Source organism: Bacillus rossius, chromosome 1 (assembly GCF_032445375.1).
Source record: "Bacillus rossius redtenbacheri isolate Brsri chromosome 1, Brsri_v3, whole genome shotgun sequence".
Classification (NCBI taxonomy): domain Eukaryota; kingdom Metazoa; phylum Arthropoda; class Insecta; order Phasmatodea; family Bacillidae; genus Bacillus; species Bacillus rossius.
Window position 1 is genome coordinate 44,275,932 of NC_086330.1, and position 26,916 is coordinate 44,302,847.

A 26,916-nucleotide genomic window follows, 5' to 3' on the forward strand; every position below is an offset into this window, starting at 1 on the left:
CAGAGTCGATCAGGTAGTTTGTTGTCCAATACGGAAGCAAAAAAAAAAAGTTACATGCATTTGGATTTTACCGTATCGCAAAATGAAGCCGCGAATTTTTTCCGGCTCTACTTATTCACTTGCTTCTCCACTAGCTGGGCATCGTAGCCTAACAGTCGCAAAGGATCATGTTTATATAACTGCGCTCCAATCATGAACACGGTGCGAGATTATGAATGTTTGCATTCTAACTTGTGACCAAATGAATCCACGAATATGACGTTATTCTACTCAAGACTAAGGGCATGCATTTTTCGCGAAAAGATTCCGAGACTATGTGAAAGTGAAAACACGCTAGCATCGCCTGTGTTTCGTGATTGGTCTAGTTGCTTTCAGGCATATGTCAGGTGTTATAACACAGATCACAGTAATTCAGTGCGGAAGCAAACGCGTCCTTAATGACTCGGTCAAATAAGGCAACTACTTCTCTCGCAGACGGTCGTCAATCACAAGGAAGAAACCGCTGGTGCAGGTGTAACGTGTTGCGGTCTAATAGGCGTTCAGATTTTTTTTTTTTGAAAAATAATTGCCCTTGCTTATGACGAGGAACAAGCAAAAAATCGCGATTTTAATTACATATAGGTTAGACTCCATTATCCTCTACGCACTCGGGCAAAGTACTTCTTCTCATTGGCTACTGACTCGTGATACCCGTTAACTGGTTTTTTTGTGTTTCTATACTTCTTTTTTAAGGCTCTTCGTTGGCCCGGAGTCCTTCAGATAAACTGTGGCCCGATAACTGAAGCCGTTAAAAGGCAAACGTGTTTGGATTCTAGCCTATCGGAAAATTTATCCGCTAACTTTCCAGGTGTCTGCTTACGACTGATCTAAGTTGTGACTTTCGAAGTTTATGCGTGGGAGCCCTTGTTCGTGGACTCACGAGCCAAGTAGGAGAAGGGTTAGGGGGGAGGGGACAATGCATGCACCGGGGGCTCGTCTGCTGAAAGGCCGGATGTTGGCAAGGGCTCGTGGGGGTGGTTACTCCCCTGACGCTGTAGGCCTTGTATGGCGTGGAAATGAGGGGGGGAGGCACTGTTGATGGAGGCGTATCGGCACATCGCATACATCAGCGGTTCGCGGGCCCCGGACATAATGCGGTGACGGGCTCGTAAAAGCCGGGCTGCCGTGTGTCGTTAAATACGGGGCCGGTGAAGTAAGAGGCGGGAGGTGGGGTTTGATGTCCAATTATGGCCGGCTGCCCGCCGTAGCGTGGAAGGTGCGAAATACTTTAGCCGACCACTGGGCGCGGCTTTCCGCAGGCCTACCAACACCCTCTAGGCTCGGTCTCACACGCCTAGTTAATTTTTGACATGACAACGTCTAATAAATAGATGAACGCCGGCTGCACGCACGATAAAGGATGACTCATTGTCCCGTTACGCCCGTTGTCCCGTTACGCTCATTGTACGCTTGCGCCGCATCTATCTCTACTCCACTAGATTGGAACAACCATCGATTTAACTTTTTCGAGGCACATTAAACTTGAAACACTCCCATTCGTTTCCTACTTTTCCTATCATCGTCCTATCCTTAACAGAATAACACAGATTGGAAGAAGCTAAATAGCAAACATGTATAAAAGTTATAGTTAAAATAACCTGTTCGTTAAAGTAATAAACAATTTGAATTAATGAGTGAAAATAAAAGTAAATTTATCAATTAAAATGTAGATTTCATTTCACTCCTTCTTTGTATCCATACAAAATAGTGATGATTTAATAAAAATGATTCAATTTTATTCATTAAAGTATGCAATCATTTCATCATTGTTTTGTTATGACGTCACGTTAAACTATCGTCCGTAAACCGACTTTACAGACAACCAATATTTTATTTCCGTTTTCTCGTTATTAATATTATTAAGAGATATTTCTGAGATTTCAACACGACACCTCCCATTGAATATTCACTAAGTGGTGTGCAATGGGTGTAAAAATTAGTACAAGTGATAATAAATACTAACACTTGTGTGACGTCTTACATTCATTATATTACCTACACTTACAAAATATCTATAGAAAGAGTTTGTAAAAGAACAACGAATGCAAGGGAGGTATTATGTTAAAATCTGAGAAATGGCCCCGTAATAAAAGCAATGATATTAAAATGATAAAATAAAATCGACATGTGATGTGATACCGTGTCATATAGGAAGGGAAGGGGGTGGTGCGAGAAAAAGGAACCTACATACGGAGTATTGATTACAAAAGTTTCTATAAAATAATAAATTATAACCGTTTAGTACTTATTACCTTCCTTGGATATGAATACGTATATCATACATAAATAGATAGACAAAGGCTTATAACACCGGAAATTGTAATTTTTTTATTTTTTAAATATTCCAGTTGCCAATAAATAGTTTGTAATTCCAAAGTGCATAGCACATGGCTATGGTTATTTTAGCACATATTAAATTCGTTTTTCGAGAAATCACTGAGTATTTCTAATGAAAAAGGCTCATTATTTTAATATTTTAATTGATGTTTCATTCAAGCATAATTTTTTTTTAAAAACCACGTATATCCAATAACTTAACATTAGTAGATACTGGAAATATATTCAGGGAACAATCAACAACTATCTTTAACTTTTGGCGGTACTGGGTCAACACAAACATAAATTTTTCGGGTAAGAATCCGAACCAAGTACTATTGCGAACAATTTTTTTTGTAGTGAAACAGTGTTTATTTTTTCTTTCTAAATGTACAAATGTGGTTTTTATATCAATACTTACGTTCCACTTACAAAAGAAGTTTATATATATATATATATATATATATATAAATGCAAGGTGGGGTCATGCCAGATAGCTTCATCGGGGCGAGTTACCAGCTCCGAAGTCACGGTCTATTCGCCAGCTCAGCTCGTTGTCGCGAAATGCGTTGTTGCGGAATCTCGCACGAGAGGGCTCGCAAACAAGGCGCGATGCATATTCATAACCTCTTCCGTGGAGAGAGGCATCGAGACCGAAGCCTTCTGCCGTCTGAATTTCGAGCGACGCTGAAGTCATCTATCTCCCCGCTCCGACTCCAGCGCCTGCTCTTCCATCGACGAGGATCTACGAGCGTTAAAGCAACGGAAATAAAGGAACATAAATATAAATGTTAAATTACGGAATTTTGTAAATTTATATGTATAATATTTACATGAAAATAACTGTATCACCGCAAAATAGTGTTCGCAGTAATGCTGGTTTCGGATTCTTATACGAGCATTTATGCTTTGTTTTCCCCAGAACCTACCATGGTTAAAGTTGAATATTCGATGATATTTTCCATGGATTGAAAAAAAATATATATGCTTCATTGAAACATAAATTAATATATAATTACTAGCTGCCCGACCCGGCTTCGCACGGCTATACTAATGGAAAAAAATTAAGCCACACCTCCCATTTACAGTAATGGTAAATAAAAAAAAATTCAGTGAAAATTTATTACCATGCTGTATAATGTACCGATGGTTTCCCGACTCGTGCACGCAACGTACAACTGATGTACCCGTACTTCGCTACGGCAGTCTGCAGGCAGATCACTCTTGCGCCGCTCATTATACATGCCCCTCCTTGTGGGTACGCCACTGCCGCGCGATGCCATGGAGACGCAGAAGGCATGAACAATGCAAAATCCTGTTCTCATGCAGACAAAGTCCCTAATGTTGCCTGGTTTTAACCACCCATGGGATCTAATTTTCGGAAAATGTCACCCTGCGTAACATAAGGAACATTACTGTGAAGTTTCAAGTCTGTAAAAGGGCAATTTTTGATATTTAAAGTACTTGCAAAATTTCAACGGTGATGAGGACTGCACTAACAATGAAATAGCCGTTGCCATAGAGACGAATGAAGCATCAACAAATCAACAGCCGTTGCCATGGTGATTTCCTACCAAAAACTGGAAATAAAAAAAAAATTTAGGGGTGGACTACCCCTAACATTTAGGGGGATGAAAAATAGATGTTGGCCGATTCTCATAGATACCGGATAAGCACAAAAAATTTCATCAAAATCGGTCAAGCCGTTTCGGAGGAGTATGGCAACGAAAACTGTGACACGAGAATTTTATATATAAGATGCGCCAATTTTGTAAGAAATACACAGTATTTAGCTAGAAAAAATGTTTTTTTTTTCACATGTGCAAACATAAACTTTGCAATGTGTTGTAGAATGTTACAATATCGTTCTTGTGATTTTACAAACTATTTCACGGCTACTGGTTACGAAAGGAATCTTCTGTAAAAGTACAGAACATATTTTTGTGTGTAGGCCTATTGTGGGTTTGTTGCTTTTGCGCACCCGCACACCACCACACGTGAAGCTGTCTTCTGCTGTTGTGCTGCCCAACTTCACTCCTATCTAGGACCAGATATAATTTTTTAAACAATTCACATTAAATTTCGCCCAACAATAGCATATAAAAGGACATCCTTGTACTGGAGCTGGAACGGAGAGCTGGAATCTTGGATTGTAACGCCACGGCGGCCATCTTGGTGTAAAATTTCGTCACAAGTTACTAAAAAATCGTTATAATTATCAGAAATCTCTCTTTTTCAAGGGGAAAAAATCACCCTTTTTATTAAAATTTTCTTTCCTCAAAAAATTCCTTTGGAAACGGGAATTTTTCCTCAGGGAGAATCAATTTCCTTCAGAGAAGGGCAATTTTCCTCATGAACCTTGACCTAAACTTGAAAGTCTTTAAATTTTTACCAAAATATTCGGAAAAATATATAAAAAAAAAGGTTTATTTCATTCATCTCGGTCCTCGGTTCGATTCCCGGCGAGAGCAAACATGTAATGTAAGTATAACCATATACCTAATATAAATTTTAATAAAATTTATATAAAAATATGCTTACGTCACACCTGCCATTTTGGATTCTAGAACCTTCTGCATTATTCAAATTATGACGTAATTTCGCCATCTTGAAAATATGCAAATATTATTAAATAGAAATCAAGAAAATTTTTAAAATTCATAAAATAATTAATCTAATTTAATTTTAATAGAAAATAAACTTGAGTCTGGGAGTCCTGGGGTCGAACTCAGTGAGATAAAAAAAAATGTCGACGGATACTTTCTCGATGGAGGCTACCAACAGACTGACCTCCCACCACTAAAATCAAGGAATATATTATGGCAGCTAGTATGACGTCACGTCGACCATGTTGGATCGGCCATTTCTTTTCATTGGCTAGAGGCCACCATCTTTATTTTCAGTACTTGATACGAGGAGCGCAAGTATCACGTAGTACTGCTTTAGTGCACTGTCACCGTTATGTTTCAGCGATAATATATTCTTTACTTACGGGAGAATACACAGATTGACTAGTGTTTATGAGTAGCGACATTATCCACGTAGTACATATTCTAAAAATACTTTAGATACATGTCAACATGAATGCTGCTTTAGTTCGTAAGTCGCTGAAATCACTGTAATATTTAAATTATTGTATTTGTTTAAAAGGTCACGCTACTTTGACTTGTGTATAGATGGGAATCCTAATGTTTTGCTATTATTACGTTCACATGGGTTGCTTTTAGAGCAACAACAGCATTACTCCAAGGTTTCGCGTATTTTGTTTGACAAAAAGAGTTCACTAATCCTTGGTTGTTACGAAAGAGTAGATTTCTAAAACTTTAATTGCCATTTTTTTTTCTCAGTTAACTTAGGTGATGTATTCGTTACACACATATATACATATATTGATATTGCTAATGCAAATCATATTAAAAATGCGTAGAAAAGATAATGAAATTAAATGAAATTAATCTTTCTCATCCCACAGCGTTTGAGATAACTATATGACTCCATTGTTAAGGCACGTTATCACATGCCATGTAGAATTTTTCGTTTTATATTTAATATGAGAGTTTGTCTATTTACTTTAATTTGTCAAGATTCCTCTTTTGGAATTTTTGTCCCGCCAGAAATATTTTCATCAGATATTCACTAGGTGTAATACAATAGGTGTAAACTTTTTATGACTTGCGCATGTTTTTATTTAGTGAAAAATCTGTTGAAAATATTTGTGACGGAACAAGAAATTCCAAAGAGGTATTGTTTTGTGTTTACAGAAATAGCATTTAACTAATAAAAGCGACAGAAAATTTGAGGAAAAAATAATGGCGTGTGAGTCCAAGCACTGTACTAAGACAGTAGTGACGGAAACATTGGTTTATTTTCGAAATGAAGAAGAATGCTTTTGTTTCGCGCTCGCCGTCCCCGGGTTCAGCGCGTGCAAAACAATGACGGGGGGGGGGGGGGGGGGGGGGTGCACGGCGACGGCCGCTGCGTTTTCCGTGACGGACGAGCGCGATCAATCAATACGCTACGGCCTCCCCCCCCCCCCCTCTCGGGCTGTGTTTCGACGACAATGCGACGGGCATAGTCCACCGCCTCCCATTGTGCCCCCCCCCCCCTTCACCATCCGTCCTCAGATCCCTTGTAGTCGACAATACCTCCCGATATCCTCACGATCTCGGCGCTATCCCGGCGGCGAATGTTTTCCGAACGGCGCTTTACTTCGCCAGTTCCTTTCCTTAGGCCGACGCAGGAAATATTTCTGAAACATTTCTACCAACTTTTGTCCATCAGCAAACCCTCCTACAACTAAGTTCCACCCTAATTGCAGTACTGCGGAAAGCAATGTCCAAGTTCCCGCCCCTTACACGGTAGTCTCTCTTTTCTGTCCCACCAGCTCCTCTCTCATGGAATATCAATCTCTCTCCTGTACTAAACCTGCTTTCCTAATGTGTGACTTATTGCACCGGTCTGATCTGTGCCCAGGAAGCCGTTACCGTTTTTATATTTATACATCGATGCATATCACAGTTTTATGGACACGATCACTACCGTATTTTTTTTCACAAATCACTTCAATAGTATACAAATGTATTTTCTGGCACAGGCTTCAGGCTGAGGATTGATGATTGTTTACATTGTGACGTCACGGCGGCCATATTGGATGGTTGTGACCTTGCCCTTTCACCTTGACCTTGAATTTGATCCTTAAAACTTGCCAAATTTTGCCAAATTTTGCCCAAAATTCCTCAAAATTCGTCAAAATTTCCATTTTTCTGGAAAAAAATTCCGCCTAAAATTCGCAACAAATTCCTCAATTCAAAAATTAGGATTTCTAAAATCCTCAAAAGTCGCTTTGCCTTAGAAACCACGAAAATTCCTAAAAGAGGCTTAAGCATCCTTAGTGCAAGCCGCTCTAAGCCTCTGACATTATCTAGGATTATGACCGCCATCTTGGATTATGTCGTCACCGTTGCAATTTCCGTTACGTCCGCCATCTTGAAAATCTTTATTTATTATCCGATTTTAATAAACAAAATTTAAAATTTATAAAAAAATTCATTTCATAAAATTTTAATAAAAAATATTTAAAAAAAAAACATTTACGACACGGAGCTCGAAGTCCTCGGTTCGAACACGGTGAGGGCAAAACAATAAAAATTAAACAGATCCTTCCTCCACGGTAGCCATCGACAGACTGACCCCCACCACTTATGTCAAAGTATATATACCGTCACCTAGTATGACGTCATGTACGCCATATTGTCTTCGTATGCTGGAAGCCACAATCTTGTTATCGAATACTAGAGTGCGCTGACACCATGTTAGTTTAATTCTTACCCGCTAGAGTGCAGTAATAATTTATTATTACTGTGACACCCGCTATCTTGTCATATGGACGCCATCCAGGAATTGTGTAATTATTTAGCTAGAAATTCGGGAAAAATTCCAAAATTCATTAAATAAATTGACAATAAATATACTGATTGATTCGATCGATTCATGTCCTTGTTTCGATCCTTGGATGATGAAAAACATTTAATTTTATATAAAAAATAATAATTTCAATAAACCATGTTCACAATTATTATAGAGACTTTAAATCCTCTACTACCATCATTCTATAATACTTTACGACCGTCATCTTGGAAATTCGTAATAATTAACCTAGAAATGCAGGAAAAAGTTCAAAATTCATTAAATAAATTTGTTAACAAACAATATACTAACTAATTAATTAATTAGATCGACTAAGGTCCTTGGTACGAATCTGGAAGAAGCTAAAAATAATCTTAATATTTAGGTAAAAATGCCTAAAAAAATTACAGGTTCGAAAATAAAACACAAGTTCCTTTACAAACATAATATTTATTACATAATTTATATTCTACTACAGGATCACTTGCGAAAACCAGCAATCTTATAATCATTTAGCCCTGCATAGAAGCGAAATGACTAATTCTTAGCTCCAATCGGTTTATACTAGACAGAGACCAACCAGAACCGTTACTGACATAGTCCTCCTCTTCTTGACAGAGTTTCTGGGCACCGTGTTTAACAGTTTGCTTCTCATCGTCAGAACTGTAAATTGTAACAGCCAATGTCTTGAGAGAATTTCTTCTCTAGGTCCTCGGAATGGATACAATTTACCATATAAACAGTTCAGTCACAAGTTATAATTTAATTTCCGTACGTTGTTACTTCATAAGTAAGCTGATTGATTATGGTCTACCTGATATCCTCAAGAAAAATAAAAATGTCTTTAGCTCCAAATGCTTAAGACAGCTCAAAATGCTCCAAATGGCTCCAACAGCTCCAAATGACTCCAACAGCTCCAAATGCTCCAACAGCTCCAAATGCTCCAAACCTCCAAATGCTTCAAATGCTCCAAAAGGCTAAAAGGCTCCAAAAGGTTCCAATTGCTCCAACAGCCCAAATGGCTCCAACAGCTCCAAAAAGGCTCCAAATGCTCCAACAGCCTTCAAATGCTTCAAAAGGCTCCAAATGCTCCAACAGCTCCATCTTCAATTGGTTCCAACTGATTCCAATTACTTTTCTTATCGAACTTGGCATGATTACTGACATGACTTTATTATTATACATTTTGACTGGCAGTGGTAACGTTTTTTTACACCTTTAAGTTATAAGTTTTATTTAGAAATCAGATTACGATAAATCGTAGATACCATCTGGAAAGAAAATATATTTATTTATCTTCACGTTTATACAGATACAATTAATTTAAGCCATTATTGTATGTATCCAGCTTCCCTCAGTTCTTTGAGTATGAAGGATATTTCTTTAATGTTCGAATAGTTTTCTGCACAAAGCGATCCATGTAGTAGTCGTAGCCTGTCAACCAATATGTTAGGATCTTCCCATGAGGTATAATCAATCTCTTCTGCTGCATTCATCATTCTTGCATGTTTATAATAAATATTATTATGTCTTGTGTCTATCGTTTTAACACCAACCACAAGGTCACTTTCGTCATCTTGCCAGTGATTAACACAAGCTTGATCAGGATAATTTATTTTATTACGACGTTTCCATCGTTTTGGTCTCAAACCACCATCACAGTCTTTGCTCTTGCATGCTTTTGGTGCTTCAGCACAGTACTCAATCATGACAGCCTTAGATGTGTCAGCACAGTCTTCGTTCATGCCAGCTTCTGATGTGTCACCACAGTCTTCAATCATGTCAGCATCACAAACTTGATCAGGATAATTTATTTTATTACGTCGTTTCCATCGTTTTGGTCTCAGACCGCCATCACAGTCTTCGATCTTGCCTGCTTTAGGTGCTTCAGTACAGTACTCAGCCTGTACAGTATGTCAGCCTCAGATGTGTCACCACAATCTTCAATCATGTTAGCTTCAGATGATTCATCAAAGTCTTCGACCTTGTAAGCTTCAGGTGGTTCTCCATCTTTCACATTTTCATGGAGACGACTAGATATTGGAGTAAATATCTTTTCATTTCTAATGTGGTTACAACTTCCTTGGTTTGTTTTAAATTTTAAATTATTATCTTGATCTAGATCAGTAATTTTAGCATTAGCTTTTTCGCCTTCGTTCCTTTTCCGCGATGTTGTAGCCCAGTCTTCGTTATCTTTATTCATCTTAATTGTACAGGTCTTGTAATGTCTATTCAAGTAATATCTTCTACCAAAGAATTTCTGACACTGACTGCAATGAAATGGTTTTTGACAAGGACCCAAATTACACTCGCTTCTCTCATGTCGTTTAGCATTCTTTCTCAAGGTAAACACCTTGCTACAGTATCTACAGTGATGATGTTTTGATACAGCAACAAATCCAGAATCAGGATTCATATTAGTTACTGATACTAATGCCAGTTGCAAACTAAGAGTTTTAAATTAGATATATTACTTAAATAGCATTTTTAAATTATTTCATCAGCGAGAATTAATTTATCTCATTCAAAGGTACTTGTTGCAAGAAGTTCTGCTTTTCAACAACAGATGTCGCCACATGTTACTTGCAGGTAAATAATATTTAGTTCTTTTATGCGGGATGCGGGATGCTCACTAACGATCACAAAAGAAGGATGGCTTCGCTAGACTCCAAGGAGAAGGAAGTTGTCCTTCCTGTTAGTGCTTCTTAGATTTCTCAGAGATTATTATTTGACTGAGTAATGATATTTTTTTTTTAGTTTCCACATGATAAAAATATGACGAGTGTTGATTAAAAAGCAGAAAATCTATAATTACATGTAACCTTGAATAAAATTACATGCCTCATTAAGTAAAAAAATCCTTCATGCAGAGATCAATTTCTCATCTGTAACCAGAAGCACTCGGAGAAAACCATAAGATGTCGAGTCAGGAATCCTTTGGTAGAAGATATTACTTGGATATACATTACAAGACCTGTACAATTAAGATGAATAAAGATAACGAAGACTGGGCTACAACATCGCGGAAGAGGAACGAAGGCGTAAAAGCTAATGCTAAAATAACTGATCTAGATCAAATTAATAATTTAAAATTTAAAACAAACCAAGGAAGTTGTAACCACATTAGAAATGAAAAGATATTTACTCCAATATCTATTCGTCTCCATGAAAATGTGAAAGATGAAGAACCACCTGAAGCTTACAAGGTCGAAGACTTTGATGAATCATCTGAAGCTGGCATGATTGAAGATTGTGGTGACACATCTGAGGCTGACATACTGTACAGGCTGAGTACTGTACTGAAGCACCTAAAGCAGGCAAGATCGAAGACTGTGATGGCGGTCTGAGACCAAAACGATGGAAACGACGTAATAAAATAAATTATCCTGATCAAGTTTGTGATGCTGACATGATTGAAGACTGTGGTGACACATCAGAAGCTGGCATGAACGAAGACTATGCTGACACATCTAAGGCTATCATGATTGAGTACTGTGCTGAAGCACCAAAAGCATGCAAGAGCGAAGACTGTGATGGTGGTTTGAGACCAAAACGATGGAAACGTCGTAATAAAATAAATTATCCTGATCAAGCTTGTGTTAATCACTGGCAAGATGACGAAAGTGACCTTGTGGTTGGTGTTAAAACGATAGACACAAGACATAATAATATTTATTATAAACATGCAAGAATGATGAATGCAGCAGAAGAGATTGATTATACCTCATGGGAAGATCCTAACATATTGGTTGACAGGCTACGACTACTACATGGATCGCTTTGTGCAGAAAACTATTCGAACATTAAAGAAATATCCTTCATACTCAAAGAACTGAGGGAAGCTGGATACATACAATAATGGCTTAAATTAAATGTATGTGTATAAACTTGAAGATAAATTAATATATTTTCTTTCCAGATGGTATCTACCATTTATCGAAATCTTATTTCTAAATAAAACTTATAACTTAAAGGTGTAAAAAACGTTACCACTGCCAGTCAAAATGTATACTAATAAAGTCATGTCAGTAATCATGCCAAGTTCGATAAGAAAAGTAATTGGAATCAGTTGGAACCAATTGATGATGGAGCTGTTAGAGAATTTTAAGCCTTTTGAAGCATTTGGAGGCTGTTGGAGCTTTTGGATCCTTTTTGGAGCTGTTGGAGCCATTTGGAGCTGTTGGAGCAATTAGAGCCTTTTGGAGCCTTATGGAGCCTTTTGAAGCATTTGGAGCATTTGGAGCATTTGGAGCTGTTGGAGTCATTTGGAGCTGTTGGAGCCATTTGGAGCATTTTGAGCTGTCTTAAGCATTTGGAGCTAAAGACATTTTTATTTTTCTTGAGGATATCAGGTAGAACATAATCAATCAGCTTACTTATGAAGTAACAACGTATGGAAATTAAATTATAACTTGTGACTGAACTGTTTATATAGTAAATCGTATCCATTCCGAGGACCTTGAGAAGTAATTCTCTCAAGACATTGGCTGTTACAATTTACAGTTCTGACGATGAGAAGCAAACTGTTATACACGGTGCCCAGAAACTCTGTCAAGAAGAGGAGGACTATGTTAGTAACGGTTCTGGGTGGTCTCTGTCTAGTATAAACAGATTGGAGCTAAGAATTAGTCATTTTGCTTCTATGCAGGGCTAAATGATTATAAGATTGCTGGTTTTCGCAAGTGATCCTGTAGTAGAATATAAATTATGTAATAAATATTATGTTTGTAAAGGAACTTGTGTTTTATTTTCGAACCTGTCATTTTTTTAGGCATTTTTACCTAAATATTAAGATTATTTTTAGCTTCTTCCAGATTCGTACCAAGGACCTTAGTCGATCTAATTAATTAATTAATTAGAATATTGTTTGTTAACAAATTTATTTAATGAATTTTGAACTTTTTTCTGAATTTGTTGGTTAATTATTACGAATTTCCAAGATGACGGTCGTAAAGTATTAAAGAATGATGGTAGTAGAGGATTTAAAGTCTCTATAAGAATTGTGAACATGGTTTATTGAAATTATTATTTTTTATATAAAATTAAATTTTTTTCATCATCCAAGGATCGAACCAAGGACATGAATCGATCGAATCAATCAGTATATTTATTGTCAATTTATTTAATGAATTTTGGAATTTTTCCCGAATTTCTAGTTAAATAATTACACAATTCCAGAATGGCATCCATATGACAAGATGGCGGGTGTCACAGTAATAATAAATTATTACTGCACTCTAGCGGGTAAGAAATAAACTAACATGGCGTCAGCGCACTCTAGTAATCGATAACAAGATTGTGGCTTCCAGCATACGAAGACAATATGGCGTACATGACGTCATACTAGGTGACGGTATATATACTTTGACATAAGTGGTGGGGGTCAGTCTGTCGATGGCTACCGTGGAGGAAGGATCTGTTGTCATTTTTATTGTTTTGCCCTCACCGTGTTCGAACCGAGGACTTCGAGCTCCGTGTCGTAAATGTTTTTTTTAAATATTTTTTATTAAAATTTTATCAAATGAATTTTTTTATGAATTTTTAATTTTGTTTATTAAAATCGGATAATAAATAAAGATTTTCAAGATGCGGACGTAACGGAAATTGCAACGGTGACAACATAACCCATTATGGCGGTCATAATCCTAGATGACGTCAGAGGCTTAGAGCGGCTTGCACTAAGGAGGAATTTTCGTGGTTTCTAAGGCAAAGCGACTTTTGAGGATTTTCGAAATCCTAATTTTTGAATTGAGGAATTTTGGGCAAAATTTGACCAATTTTGGCAAATTTTGGCAAGTTTTGAGGATCAAATTCAAGGTCAAGGTCAAATGGCAAGGTCACAACCATCCAATATGGCCGCTGTGACGTTACAATGTAAACAATCTTCAATCCTCAGCCTGAAGCCTGTGCCAGAAAATACATTTGTATACTACTCACTTTTAAACTGACACAAAAAATATGGTAATGGTAAATCTCGGTCCAGTTTTTTAATGGCAATAATCCCACCGAACGGGTTGAAATGGGGAAGGTTTTAGAAAAACACAAAAAATAGCTCTAACTCCCATAGTATGTGAAAAATCACATCTTTTTGAAAGTATTATAATTCGTAGGAAAAATACCAAAAAAACCTATGTCTAAATACATTTTTGGTACAAACAACTATAACTGCAAAGTGTTGAAAAAACAAGAGTTGTAGGACAAATAAATTCAAAACTTTCTTATTGAATCACCATAGATTTCGTTCAAATTTATTGTATATATTATAACTTTTGTCTGAAATAAATTTTGATAAGGCTAATCATTGCTGTAAGAACTTGAAAAAACAGGGGTAGATTAAAAAAAAAAAACAATTTCTGTACCATGTACACTATTAAATCAGTTTTTTTTATTGTAAAAAAATAAATTGTCATCTACAACTTTCGTTAAAAATATTTTTCATACGATCACTCATTACTGTAAGGGGTGAAAAATAACAGGGTTTAAAGGAGAACCATTGCTGCAAAGGGTGGAAGAAACAGGGGTTAAAGGCCAGAAAAAAAAACAATTTCACGCTATAAAATCCGTTAAAATTGTTTGTACATATTAAAATTTTCATATTTAAATTTAATATATAAATCACGCGTGGGCTTCAAGCGCAGCAACTCGTTAGTGGTCACGAGCCAATGGCGCGCAGACAACACTGATTGAATGAACCGGGGCTGTTGGATTCCAGCTGCTACTCGCTCCGGTCACGAGCGAGAAACTCTTCCCTGTGTATCGGCACTTCGCGAAGAAAGTGTCTCCGTCGATATTGGCAGTGCGTGACGATCGCACCACAGAGAAATATCAAAGTCAATTTCTCCGCCGTCGCTACTCGTACTCCAACTTCCGGCCGCCGCTGCACACTGTGTTTCCCAGGCCGCTCGTGTCAACAACTAACTCATTATAAATACTACGGCCTGAGTCTCAATCCCCACTCGGCTGCCTCCAGTATTCTCCTATCTTGTCCCTACAACAATTACTCGCCATCGGCGACAAAGTTAAGTCTGTCTGTAAGAGATGCGTGACTCAGCCATACCCAGCTCCTCAACCCGCAGGTGGTAGCTTGATCGTGTAGGATCTTCGGGTGTGTGACGTAGCCTCCTGGTGTTGTCGCTCGGTGGTCTGCTTCTGGTTTCTCTTGTTTAGGTGGTTATTTGGACCTTTTATTAATGTTATAAAATTTAGAGGCATCGGGGATAGAAGCGTAATTCTTATTGAGAGTTCATATCGACAAATGGAGATCGCGCCCTCGATTTTGGATTAAGAAAATAAGGTGTAGGTGCGTATTAATTAAGTCTCTTCAACATTTAAAATCTTACATGATCTGAGATCAAACCAGTGTAAGCCAGGTTGGTTTCTATCATTAATTTGTAGTATTATATATTATTATTTTATTTTTGAATAAATATTATTTTATATATTTAATTTTGTATTATATTCACTATATATTATATGGTACGGTAACAATAACATAAATTTATACTCGATTTTCCAACGGTTAAAACAGCGAAGAACTCCCCAGTCCATCCCATATGGGAGTGGAAAAACATGGCGGACTTCCGCCCTGGTTCGGCGGGAACCCGACGACGGCCGACAACCTCCGAAGTCTGCCGAACTACTAGCCCGCAGTATCACCGCATACATTATGGCGGAAAGAATGTTCCATAAATTTATGTAAGTTTCAGAACATTCCCAGAAGAAAAAATGTGGTTGGAAATCTACTTACGCCAGTAGGCTGTGCTGAAAGGGAATTTTTTGATATTGAGTCGGGCCGCCGTTCAAGACCTCTGGTTGCTAAGACCCTCATCGGCGCATCAGCAACCTCCGTGCATTCCCCCCCCCCCCTCTTTTTTACCTTCCTAGCTTTTTCCTGCTTCCTATCTCGTTGCTTTGGTACCCCCTCTCCTGGTCTGGTTCGCGCCTGCGTGTTGCGTTTCTTCGTTATGATATAAGCCCTGGCCTGGGAGCTTGCCGCCTCGTTCTTGCTGGTTCTGAGAGGAATTGCGGAGGATTACTGCTTCCCGATAGTGGTGAGAGACGAAGGAGTAAGTCGTGGCACGTTGATAGGGGTGTGCTGTAAATTTGGCGTGTGAGTGTTGCGAACTAACGTAACTGAATAATTTAATTTCTGAATTATTGTTGTTCTGGCTTCCCACCTTAAAAATATTTGTCATGACTGGAACATTTTGTTTTTTTCCATATTTTTCTTATACGAGCATAGCTTAGATTAATCCCACCCATGCTTCTAGAGTTAATGGGTAATGGTCTAGGATTTTCCAAGTCTTTATTTATCTATTCCACGGCCGTACTGGGATACGTATAATTTCCAGTATTTATATACATAAATAGGCTAATCACTGACTCTGTAACGCTGTATATGAATTATGTTTTAATGCGCTTACAGTGGAACATTTTCATTGCTCTTTGCTAACCGGTTCCTCTTAGCAATGCTGACGAGATAATATGCACGGGGGAATAGCGTTATATTTTGACGAGGTCGATAACTCCAGCATTTTTCATTGATAAAGCAGCAAGTCGTGCCCCGTTTTGGCCACGTATATCTATTTAACATAATTCAAGTTTTTGGTCTCCAGTTGCAAATATGCATCTACCAACCACTTTTGTGTCAATTTTCCAACGCTAATGATAGGATTAAATTGATCGCGAATATATGTTAAGGCACATTTGAATTGTAGCATGCTGACGTTGTTCCGAACTCTATTCAATTGAGCACCTTCATACGAATCGCACTCCCAATGTGGTTGCTATCATGGTATGTACTAAATATAAACCACAACAAGTAGGAATATTAAATTACCAGAGACAATTAACGACAATGTAGTTTTTCAAGAGTTCTTCATTAAAAACCTTTATTTATATATTTTTTATAATTATATATATAGTAGAAATAATTTTCATTTGCACAATACAACATTGACCGATATAAATTTTAATACATATTTGGTATATATTTAATTAAATAATTTTGATATATTTATAAATTTTCAAGTACATTAGGCGCCTTACAACTAATTAGTCTACTAGTATTATTACTAATAATATTACTAATACTAATATATTACTAATACTACTACTATTATTATTACTAATATTATAAATGCGAATGTGAGTTTGTTTGCTTGTTACGCTTTCACGCGGAAACTACTCAACCGATTATCGTGAAATTTTGTGCGCATATTTTAAAGGGTATAGTAAAGTACATACATATGTCACTTTTTATAAATTAAAATAATATATTTTTTTGAAGGGCAAAAATATTGATATTGGTATGTATGATCGTCCGACTGATAGTTTGAGCAAGTTTAATGACATTTAACGCCATCTGGTATTTCAATAAGTAAATTAAATAATTCACCAATCTAATACTGTAATACCAGCAGTCAATTCACTATTCAATTTTATTTTTCTGTTACCGCCAAGCAATACTTAACCTTTTTAATTTTTGAGGTCAGGTGTCTGTTTATTTTCTTCGGTGATGGTTGTTTGGACTTTGATGCTTAAGGTTATATTTTACTTTCAAGAGAATTTTGTAATTTAGTAGAAAATGATGTGGATTTTATTACCCAAGTTTTCCTGGACTTACAACAAAATTTTAATAGTGATCAGTGATTGTGTGCAAGAGCAATATTGGCGCCAAAAATTTATATCGTTAATAAAATGAACACTTATATTAAAGAAGTGCAAGGGGAAATGAAGGAGTATTTGTCAATATTGTCGCAATCGCCCTCGGTCTCCGTCAAGATCTACAAGATGTCACTCAAAAATAAAAAAAATATAAGATAACACTCAAGTTTTCAAAATAAACATTAAGGGGGGGGGGGGGGTGGTAGCAGTAGAGCTGGTACAGGGATTGTCTAACCTCCTTAGGACAGGGGGTGTAGGGTGTTGACTGAAAGAAAAAAAAAGTATTATTTATCCCACATCGTTTCAGGTTTTATTTCTGGTAAACTATGACCAACACAAAAGTAAATAATTAACTGATTAAATAAATAAATAAAGTCAATGTCAACATACTCTGGTAACAAACAAAAAAAAAATATTAAATACTCTTTTGAAATAAGTAAAAGAGAACGATTATTACTTTTTTTAAAATAACATGATTCTTAACACACACCTCGACCCATCCTTAAGCTAAAATTAACGAAAGAAATTTTACATTGCTGGATACCACAAACTGCCTGCACTCCTGGAAAGAATCAAAACGTTAAGTCATCCTAACCCAATTTTAAAATACGCCCACAACTGTTACAAGAGGTGAAAGAAAATTACGAGTTCGCCATTACTTACAACACCGTCGAACGGCAGCACGCAGCTACCCGCCAAGCCGAGGCTCCGACAGACCTCCAGCACCTCACCGAGAAGAACCACACCGGCGCACCCAGGGTGGCCCCTTTTATTAAATCCACTTCACCACGTCATCACGTCGAAAACACTCCACGCGAAAACAAAAATCCCGGCCGCGATTCCACAAACCAACCGCCATTCCGCCAACCGACGCTATCCCCCCCTCCACCGGTCATGCCAGACTCGCACTTCTGCCACCTGGTGGCGACAAACACCAGCGCGTCACGCGCACGAACAGCAACGCAGCGTAACCAACCAGGGCAGCCAACACTCCCGGAGATTCCAGGACAGGATGACGCAACCGCCCGCGCAGCTGGCCAGGCTCTCGGGCGGCGAACCACGTCACCGCCCCAGAAAAACAGAGAGTGCTAGCAATCTACCGCGCCAGGAAAACAACCGTCAAAGCCCGAGTGTCGCAAACAAGTGTCAGGAACTCACGCGGGCTCACAAAGCACTACAAGCACAAAGCCAAATTAAAAAAAACTCTACACGTAAAATTTTACCGCGTGACATCACTCCGGACGACGAGGGCTTGTGCCCCACAAGCCATGAACCACAACTTTAAATTTACAAACAAAGGATTGAAAGAAAATTTTACAATGTTAACTATAAAGATTACAAAAGAAGCCTGAGAGGCACGAGCCAATTCCTAAAAGTCATAGCAAGACCGGCCAGAGGAGAATCGATGACATAACAAACAGAGCTAGACTTAAAGACGGGTTCGAGGTATCCAAAAATTGATCCGATTGCTTACATCATAAAATTACAATTTCATATCTCCAATTATGAGTGTACATAGTTGTATTGAGCTAAATAAAGTAATCTTGAGGTACAAGCACATTTAAGCCTAACTTGACTGGCCTACAGCCGAGAGAGGCGGAGTATGGTGACAGAACAGCTCGAAGGGGCGGTGGAAGCCATGATCCCGGTGGACGATCTGCAGCTCGTCCCCAAGCCCAGGGCTCCACCTTTTGGAGTAGCACCCCTCAGCTCCAGCCATCTCTGCTGCATGTTGCCAGCAGTGCCATCCGTCAATACTGTGAAACTTTCATACCCAGCATCAGATTCATCAACAACATCAACAATAACAACAAAAAAAAAATTAATCTTAGGTGATTCATAAACATAAACTTACATAGGGGTAGCAACATACTTCAATAGAAAATGACATACTCATAAATTTAACCTTTCATTAATGTCATTTAACAACAGTGTCTAACATAGGCAAATCTCAAACAAGGTAGGTATGGGAATCCAAAAACGCCTAACCATCGATGAACCCAGGTGCCTGTTTACCCCGCAGATTCAATAATTAGGATACAAAACTTACGTCCTACAAATAAAAGTTAACCCGAGCAAAACAAGAAATTTGCAACAAAATATCCTTCCCCTTTTAAGAGGACCGAGGGCACAAGAGGATACGCTTCTAGGTAGGAACCAGAAGGTAGTTCAAAAGTTTCAAAAGTTAGTTGAAGTCCAAAATCTTCACAGAGTCGTAATGGCAGCAACCAGCTGCGGGATAGAACGTTCATCAAACTCATTAGTACAGAAATGTAGCACTGGCTTCTCAACGTAGCAACGCCATGATAGCGGCGAACCCCACTGCGACCAAGCAGTCTCGTCTCTTCTCTTCTAGAAACTGAGAGTCCACACATACATGTCGCAATCAACTGGGGTCATCCGACGAATGCACTTCCACAGGAGTCACACACACAGCCCACAACAATTCCTGGATGGGATAACAGTTACTTTTTCCCACCACCAGGTACAGGCTGTATAGTCCCAGATCCTCGGTAATGAGGATGGACACGATGATTGATGCTATAACAGTTCATCTTCTACACTAGCACCACATGTCGAGTTTAAAGTTGGTCCTGGCTCTCCGAGTCCATGGAAATCTGGTTCAAACGCACAGTACATGACACTGGAAGGAGTATGGAAGGGAGGTAAAGGAGATAAGGAACTCTTTCTTGGCTTAACTCCCATTCCAGCATAACCTATCAAAATAGCAGACACCTAGGGTCATCTCTGGTTAACAAACAAAATCTAAATCTTTATAAACAATACACTAATGTGCCCAAATAATTAGTCGTAACTTACTTTGTTTTAAAAAAAAACATAGCTAATTCTTCATTAAACAACAAATACCATTTTGAAATAATTACAAACCGCGATAACAGTAAACAATTAGGATGAGTCCATCAATCAAAGAAAATTTACCTCATGGTTCGATAAGTGTGATGTTTACAAGAAATTCATCACCAGTGTTACTGGACAATTTGGCCTTTATTACATTTTCATTACGTAATCGTTCTCGTAAGTCCATAGCCTCTCCACTCGTGGAGGCCTCAACAGGCGTGACTGGGGACGATATCTTCAAATTTTTCTGTGCACTTCGTTTAAGTTGAATACACTTCCAGATAAGAAAAGCCAACATACCAATTATAATTCCCAATATAAAAACCATAACAGTAAGTTCAGCATTTAACATAGCGGTCTCATCCAGTGCAGCTACACGTGGGAATGTTCCAATACCCACAAGGTATGGATTTCTAATAATAATCAAAAATAGGGTACCCCCTATCACAAATAATGCAATACTTTGAACATGTCTGACCATGAAACTCAATACTTCAACCGGTTTATTCAAAGAAATGGGCACCAGCGATGACCCCCACTGTCTCAGGTTGGAACGGCGAATGAGGCGCGTCATCCCCTCGAGACAGCACCAGCATACCCATCAGTAGCCACCAGCAAGTTGTCTTCATTATGAGGGCCCGAGTGGCTTTGAGGGTACCTGAAACACTCTTACGAGCGACTTAAAAAAAAACAAATCTTAAATTGACAAGTCACTATTAAACAAAATTACCCAGGACCGAAATGAAATGTATCACAGGTTACAATACACAACAAACGAACACCAAAAACAAATACTTGATGGCCTTACAAAGAATCTAGACACAATACAAACAGGGCACACAATTGACATCACCATAAAAAAAATAAATAAATCAATAAAACTCAGACAGCAAAGAATGGTTTCATTCTTTCCACATTAGTTACCTCATAGCTAACTTTACCACGTTGACACTTTTTTAACCGATACAGATTATCAGATATTTTTTTCTCAACAACAAAAGGACCAAACCAGCGATGCAACAACTTCTCCGAAAGTCCCTTTTTCCGGATCGGAGTAAACACTAACACTTCCTGCCCCACCTTATAACTCACCGCTCGTCTTCGTTTGTCGTACCTGCGTTGGTCTACTCTATCTGGCTTGGGATTGTTATAGCAAAACACATCATTATGCAAAGAAACATTTTTGGTCCATCTACGTAATTTTGTCTTAGGTCCTGAAGGCATTAACCTGGGGTCAGACTGTTGCTTCTTAGTCACATCAATATCTTGCACAACAAAAACAGGTAATTCTAACGTTTTCTCTTTGCCCCTTAGGGTTCTACTACTAACTTCCTCTGCTAAATCATTACCTGCAAAACACACTGAAATTCGTTGATGCATCCTAGCCTCGTTGTGTGAATGCTCTTTTATCCTGACACAACCTAACCTCAAAGTAGGTTCTGATTCAATTTTGTTTACTTTAGGAGGATCATCTTGGGTTCCTGACTTCTGAACTTGGTTATCACAAGGGGGTGCGTTAATTTTATCATGTTTTCTGTGTCTGTCCTTAGCCTCCCTCACCTCTGCTCCTTGTACTGGAATGCCTGCAGTGGGATGGTTTATTGTAAATAAAGTATCTCTGTTTCCCTTACATGAGATTACTGCCTCAAACTTAGTAAGAAAATCACATCCTAAAATAAGACCACGGATTGGTGTCTCTACCAGTCCTACTGGGTGATGATAAAAAAATTGGCCTAATTTAAAACCCAGCATAACCATGTGATTCAAGTGGTGGGTTTGTGCAGACACCCCTGCTACAACTCTGTGTTCTGCTGGTTTCCAAAAACGTTTAGGAATTAACTTACTGTCCACTAAAGATACAGCTGCGCCGCTATCTATAAAAACGGGGATCTCTGTCCCAAAAATCTTAGTTTTTAGACTGAACACCCCATCGCACTTAAAAAGGGACATTGTGTTTTTACAGAATGCATTCCTAGTCTGTGCATAACTTTTCCTGCCTAGTTTCCCTGTTTTCTGCATATTTGGCTGTGAGCGACAGTTCCACTGAATGTGTCCAGGCTTGTTGCATTTAAAACAGATGGGTCTCCCATCAAAGGTCCTCTGGGGTCTAGCAAAGGTTCTAGAACCGGGATCTTGGGTTGTGTCTCTAGGTGTACTGTTGTGTTTCTGTTTGTTAAGATTATTTCTATTTTCTCCACTAGGTCTGAAATTTTGTAAGTGTATGGGCTGAACTCTTAAAACTTCCATTTCTTCACGCAGTTGCTTTAACTGTTTCCCCAACTCCATTAGTCTGTTTTCTATTTTTGAATCCATTGTGTCTGCCTCCCTGATATTTCGAACAGGAACTTGTTCTGGTTTTACTGCCCCACTTCCCTTTAATCTATCATGACTCTTCGCATAGTATAGACCTGCCTCAATGTTTCTTAAATTTCCTAGCAACTGGTCTACTGTGTTGTTAGGAAACAGCATAACTTTCTCCACAATATCCGGTCGTAAGCCTCTTAATAAATATCTCACTTTATTGGCTTCTGGCATTTTGGGGTCAAGCCGATTACAAAGGTGAAGAACGTCGTAAATAAAAGATTCAAATGGTTCCTCCCCACCCTGTACTCTTGATTGAAGTCTTATTTCCAGGTCTTCTACCTGACCTACACGAACAAAAGCAGCCTTTAAAGCAGTGGCTAATTCATCAAACGTTTTCACATTTTCCAATGTTGACTCATAACTGTCATACCAGCGGCTAGCTGGTCCCCTGAGAAATGTGGGTAAATACGCAATACAGTTTTGGTCATTCCAGCCATTGACCTTGGCTGCTCTCCTAAACTGTTTTATAAACTCATCGACATCTTCTATTTGTCTCCCCCAAAAATAGCTAGGTTCCACAAAAAATTTTCCTGCCTCCATTGTGTCGTGGTAGTCTTCTCTAGGTGCTGAGTTTAACAAATGCAATTTTTCTTGTATCTTTACCAGGGGCTCCTCATCTGAACTACTATTTTCACAAATATCAGGTATCCCTGTCTTGTCGTCAGTACATAGGCTAAGAGTGTATTGATAAGACATGCCCAAACATAAAAAAATAAACAGAATACTCAGTGTGTGGACATACTTAAACTAAAAAAATAATAATCATGCTCCTGATAAACATTCAGCCTCCTCACAAATGTTACCTAACCTGGCTTAAAAAAAAAATCTTAAATCAACTGCTTATAATTACACACACACAATACCAAAAAAAAAACCAAGTGAAATACTAAAGTGCAATGTTTTAAACAAAATTACTTAACTTAATGAAAATTTAAAATACTTAACTCTATAACAAGACCATTTCATTTTTACACTTATTCAGAGAACATGTAAGTAGGCATTCTGTCTCCACTCCTCTAATTAAAACCTGAAAATGGAAGGTATGCAAATTAAAACTCCTGAAAATGTTGTTCCTTGCTGATAAACATAACCACTTATCTCAAACACTGGCTGAAAAAAAAGAAAATGAATACCATTACAAAATAGGCCAAATTTAAAAAAAAAATAATAATAATACTTTCTCATGCTTAAAACATTTATAAATAACCTGGCTGTACCTCGTGACCCCTGAAACAGATGGTTAAAACCAAACATCACCATTACACCAAACAAATTTAAAAAAAAATAACACACACCCTACAATTAGACATACCCGGCGCCTCCACCATTTTGTCGCAATCGCCCTCGGTCTCCGTCAAGATCTACAAGATGTCACTCAAAAATAAAAAAAATATAAGATAACACTCAAGTTTTCAAAATAAACATTAAGGGGGGGGGGGGGGGTGGTAGCAGTAGAGCTGGTACAGGGATTGTCTAACCTCCTTAGGACAGGGGGTGTAGGGTGTTGACTGAAAGAAAAAAAAAGTATTATTTATCCCACATCGTTTCAGGTTTTATTTCTGGTAAACTATGACCAACACAAAAGTAAATAATTAACTGATTAAATAAATAAATAAAGTCAATGTCAACATACTCTGGTAACAAACAAAAAAAAAATATTAAATACTCTTTTGAAATAAGTAAAAGAGAACGATTATTACTTTTTTTAAAATAACATGATTCTTAACACACACCTCGACCCATCCTTAAGCTAAAATTAACGAAAGAAATTTTACATTGCTGGATACCACAAACTGCCTGCACTCCTGGAAAGAATCAAAACGTTAAGTCATCCTAACCCAATTTTAAAATACGCCCACAACTGTTACAAGAGGTGAAAGAAAATTACGAGTTCGCCATTACTTACAACACCGTCGAACGGCAGCACGCAGCTACCCGCCAAGCCGAGGCTCCGACAGACCTCCAGCACCTCACCGAGAAGAACCACACCGGCGCACCCAGGGTGGCCCCTTTTATTAAATCCACTTCACCACGTCATCACGTCGAAAACACTCCACGCGAAAACAAAAATCCCGGCCGCGATTCCACAAACCAACCGCCATTCCGCCAACCGACGCTATCCCCCCCTCCACCGGTCATGCCAGACTCGCACTTCTGCCACCTGGTGGCGACAAACACCAGCGCGTCACGCGCACGAACAGCAACACAGCACCAGGGCAGCCAACACTCCCGGAGATTCCAGGACAGGATGACGCAACCGCCCGCGCAGCTGGCCAGGCTCTCGGGCGGCGAACCACGTCACCGCCCCAGAAAAACAGAGAGTGCTAGCAATCTACCGCGCCAGGAAAACAACCGTCAAAGCCCGAGTGTCGCAAACAAGTGTCAGGAACTCACGCGGGCTCACAAAGCACTACAAGCACAAAGCCAAATTAAAAAAAACTCTACACGTAAAATTTTACCGCGTGACATCATATACAATCATCACTTGAACTTTCGGGTGTACCCTCACATAAACTTCGAATGAAACTAAATGTACAAGTCATGATTATGCGAAATCTAGATGCTCCTCGACTATGTAATGGAAAGAGGTTTGGATCATACATTGGGGCAGAATATACTCTGTGCCACCATTTTAACAGGTGTCGGTAAAGGGGAAAGTTTTATCATACCTCAAATTTCAACTATCCCCACTGATATACAGTTCCAATTCAAAAGAGTTAATTTTCCCGTCAGGCTTAGTTTTGCTGTTACCATCAACAAAGCGCAAGGGCAAAAATTGCAGGTAGCAGGGTTGCATTTGGAAAAACCGGGATTTTCCCATGGCCAAATATATGTAGCCTGTTCGCGTGTGTCAAATGCCCGAAATCTAAACTTTTTAAAGAAAAATTAATTTATTATACGTTAATACTTTGAACTTTTTAAAATGTTATTATTTTAAATGATTTTCTTTTTGTAATAGTGAAACATATTTCAATAAAGCATGTTTTCAGTTTTTTAAGCTAAATTGTATGTTAGAATGTTTAAATACTGTTGATCCCAGTCACGCAATAAAAAAATAATTTACCATATTATTTTATTTTCTTTGAAATGATCTTTGATACTTATTTAAGGATATCAACGCGAGCGAAGCCGCGAGTAAAAGCTGGTTACGGTTTAAACATTTTAGCGTTTATCGTCCATTGCATCGGGATTAGTTAAGCGAGCGATGACGGAAATATTTTAAATAAAAGACCATATATCTGTCTACTAATGGACAATGTTATTTGAGATCACTGTATTGTATTTTATATGTAAAATTAAATTAAAAAAATATATATATTTGTTTCAACCGTCCCCATGCCAGGGTCGGTTAAAACAGTGCCTGGGGTCAATTGAAACACATGTAAATAATATAAAATATAATAAACAAACATGTTTTATTCATCGTCTAATAACATTTTACGACTCGTACTGGCACAGTTGAACATCACAAATATATATATTTAATCATATTCAAGTCTTGCACGATACTTATAATCTATTGCGTTAATGTTAATATGTGAAGAGTGGTTATGAAGCACAAGTAAAACTTCATGTGAAGAAGAAGCATTTGTATGTTTCTTAAAGTGTTCCAGGAAATGAATAAATGTTTCATCCTGAGTCCAGCCAGAAGGACTCGCATTTCCAGCAGATCCTATTGGTCCAGCCCTGATAAAGTGATCTTGGTATCGCACTCGCGGAAAGACGAAGAATGGAGGGATAGCATTTCCGATGGCATTGACCACAATTGCTGCTGTGACTAAAGTACCCCTCTCGGCTGAAGTCACTGAACCTACTTGACGAGCACCACGTCTAGATATTATTCTGTTGGGTTTTAGCACAGTAGTTATGCCGGTATCATTAGCATTATATATATTTTGTAGTTCAAATTTATAACGGTCCATGACAGTAGCCAAATTGTAGAAAGCATATACGTTATTTTTATTAAAGCTAGTCGCCCTAGAAAGACTTGTAGCCTGTGCTGCACGTTCTGACAGTTAAGGATTTCTTCTCATAAACATGCGAAACCATTATTCGCCAGCCTTTTCGTTGTTATCCCAAGTCCGAGATCGTGATAAGTCGTACGTGACGGTTAGTTCGTATGCCAATTTCATAACATAATTTTAGTTAGACCAAAATGTATGTCTGCACATCTAATTAAATATTTAGATAGCTCATGCTCTTTTTCCTGGTTAAACACTCGATTGTGATTCATATATTCCATTTCTTGATTTTCATTGCCACCAG